Source organism: Microtus ochrogaster, chromosome 6, assembly GCF_000317375.1.
Source record: "Microtus ochrogaster isolate Prairie Vole_2 chromosome 6, MicOch1.0, whole genome shotgun sequence".
Lineage (NCBI taxonomy): Eukaryota > Metazoa > Chordata > Mammalia > Rodentia > Cricetidae > Microtus > Microtus ochrogaster.
Window position 1 is genome coordinate 8,768,774 of NC_022013.1, and position 3,201 is coordinate 8,771,974.

Below are 3,201 nucleotides of genomic sequence, written 5' to 3' on the forward strand. Positions count from 1 at the left end.
ACACACGGAAAGAGAGAGAGAGAGAGAGAGAGAGAGAGAGAGAGAAAGAGAGAGAGAGAGAGAGAGAGAGGACCTGTATATACTGATACACAAAGAACAGGCATAGACAGGCGGTTTAGTAAAAGAGCTATTTCATTTCTTCCCCTAGTTTTGTTTTCATTTTACTCTGTGCCTCGTATAAGGTTGTTCTTTGCTAAGGAACCATATGGGCATAAGAAGTATTTCCTATTACAGAACACACACACACACACACACACACACACACACACACACACACACACACAACACACATATATTCGTTGGTTATATGTACATGTACAAATATATATGTGTATATATATATATATGTATATATATATACATATATATATATACACATTGGTAAGATAGTAAACTGGCTCTTATGGAAAAAGAATAAAACTTCCTCATACCACTTGCCAATTCCTGTGTCATAGACATCACCACCACATCCAGCTTGAGCTCATTTGTGTGATTGCTGACCATGGATTTGGGGAGAGACAGAACCTGTCCTTTCTCACCACATTATATGAGCCAGGTTGGCACAGCAGGTGGGGTTCATCCACCAAACTGACTGTCACGTCTGTGAGAGACTTTCTAGAATAGGTTAACTGAGTCGAGAGGCCTGTCCTTAAACATGGATGGTACCATCCCACTGACTGGGGTCCCAGACTGAATGAAAAGGAGAAAGTGAGCTGAGTACCAGCATCCATCTCTACTTCCTGATAGTGGATTTGATGTGAGCAGCTGCCTCATGCTCCTTCTGCTGTGTCTTTGCTGCCTCAATGGACTGTCCCTTCAAGCCATGAGCCAAAACAAGCCCGGCCTGTCAGGTATTTTGTCATGGCAAGAGGAAAAATAATAATTGCTCTTGAGCAGCCATGCGAGCCTCCGACAGCTCTGTCTTACTGTTCTCTTTGACCTGTCAGGAATTTGGAATGATTTCAGGAAGCTTCAGTTTCTGTCAGTGCTGACTAGTGCCGGTCCTGGAGTTTCTGCTTTCCAGAGGTAAACACCACATTAAATGGCCATGAATATTGCTGCATCGTGTTTAGTCTCACTCCTTAGTAATATAAACCCATTCTTTTCTATTGTTGGGTCTGATTTTTCCATCCTCGGGACTGTAGTCCCTGCTCATTATTTCCACTTGCCTAACACTTCTCTGTGCATGTCTGAATTGTTGAGCTACAGAGATGTTTTTATTTATAGCACCAAAATGGGTACACAACTGCTTGTTTTAGTGAAGTGATTGCAGCAGAATGCTGGAAGTCAGCGGGAAGAAAATGGAAACGTTGCAAGATTCAGAGACTTCTGGCAACAGCTTCATAAGAGAAAGGAAGCATCCCGGCAGCTGCTGGCTCAGCTCCCATTCCAGGGAGGCATTGTCCCCCCTCTGCAAGAATAGTGGTAAATATTGATGGCACAGATTCTGGCAATCTTAGTTCTTAGAAAGTTTCATAACCTTTGAAGGTTTGCTGAATAGAAAGGCATCCTGAAGTCTCACAGTGGTTGCCTGGCTTTGGAAAAGAAATCCACGTAATCTCCTCAGTGGAAGCCACAGCAAGAAGGGAGCTATTGCCTGGATTCCTACTGTTCTGGGGCTGATCTCTGGTGTCAAGGACATTCCACTGCTCTGTTTCAGGAGGTCACTGTAGACAAATCAAACATGACTAAGGAGGATGCCTGACTTAAACCCTCTGGTATCCTATAAGAAGCTGGTATTAGGATATCCTCACAAATCTGGAGATCTTCATCTCCTCCTGTCTTTGACCAGAGTATGATGAAAAAAATAACATGAAAAGCGTGGATTTCATCAAGACTAAAGACAATTACCCATATGGTTCTGTCCACTGCCATCACCCCCTCCACTCATAGAACATCGTAGTTCCAATGTTATCCCATCCACCATACTTCTCTGGGGTGAGAAGTGGGACAGTACCCCAGCTCCAGCTGTTGCTGTACCCCTGGCATGGATAGTCTCAGAACATTCAGAAAGAAACTATCCAGAGCCCGACATACTCCATTATTCCTTGCTCCTGCTGGCATTTCTTCAGGAGACCAGAAGAGAAAACCCCAACTATTACTCCAGTCCCACCCCCAAAATGTACAGCCAAAGGACACCCTAGAAGAAATGTTGTCCAGATTTAGCCATGACACACTTGATCCCTGGAGGAAGCTCTTGTTGAGTAGGTCAGTAGGAGAAAAGCACCTGCCCACCCATCCTTCTTGTCAATGGTATAGCCATAAGTTCCATACTGGGTGGTCATGCCTATAGTAGCATCAAAGATGAACACTGCAATTACTGATACTTCTCAACATACACAGTTCATTTTGCCTCCAATATGCTGCTAGTCTGGGTGGTCTTATACTGTTGGTTCTGGTTGTGAGTGTCACAGAAGGGATAGATGGCTCTTACCACCACATCTGTTCATGAAACACCACCATCTAGTAAGAAGATAGCCATTTCAGGTTCCTCAGTGGTACTGGAATAGAAAGTATTGGAGACGGATACAAATAAGAGCCAATAACAACAGTCCCAAAGACACCGTATCAACCACTGGAGGCAAGCACTCTCAAAAGAGAAGTATACACAAGGTGTTCTCTATTTATGATTTTGCTATCTACACTACATTCCCTGTAACACTAGAATGTCCCTATTCTTGCATAACTCACAGAGAGGGCAGGTTGCTCTATGTCCAACATATTGGACATAGCTAGAAAAGCTACTGGTAGAAAAAACATAGTGTCCAGGCATAAATAGAGCCAATATCATGTTATAAATCAGTACTTCAAGATGCTTTATTAAGAGATGTTGAATTAGGAGCGGCGGAGTTGCGTCCCCAGCACCCGGCCGCCTGCACGGCTAGCTTTATACCCGAAATAATTACACGGAAACTGTATTCTTTTAAACTCTGCCTGGCCCCAATAGTTCCAGCCTCTTATTGGCTAGCTCTTACATATTGATCTAACCCATTTTTATTATTCTATGTAGTCCACGAGCCGGCTTACCAGGAATGATCTTAACCTGCACCTGCTTGGAGTGCGGGAACCATGGCGACTCACTGACTCAGCTTCTTTCTCCCAGCATCCTGTTCTGTTTTCTCTGCCTACCTAAGGGTTGGCCTATGAAATGGGCCTAGGCAGTTTCTTTATTAATAAGAAATCATTCCCACATCATTTCCC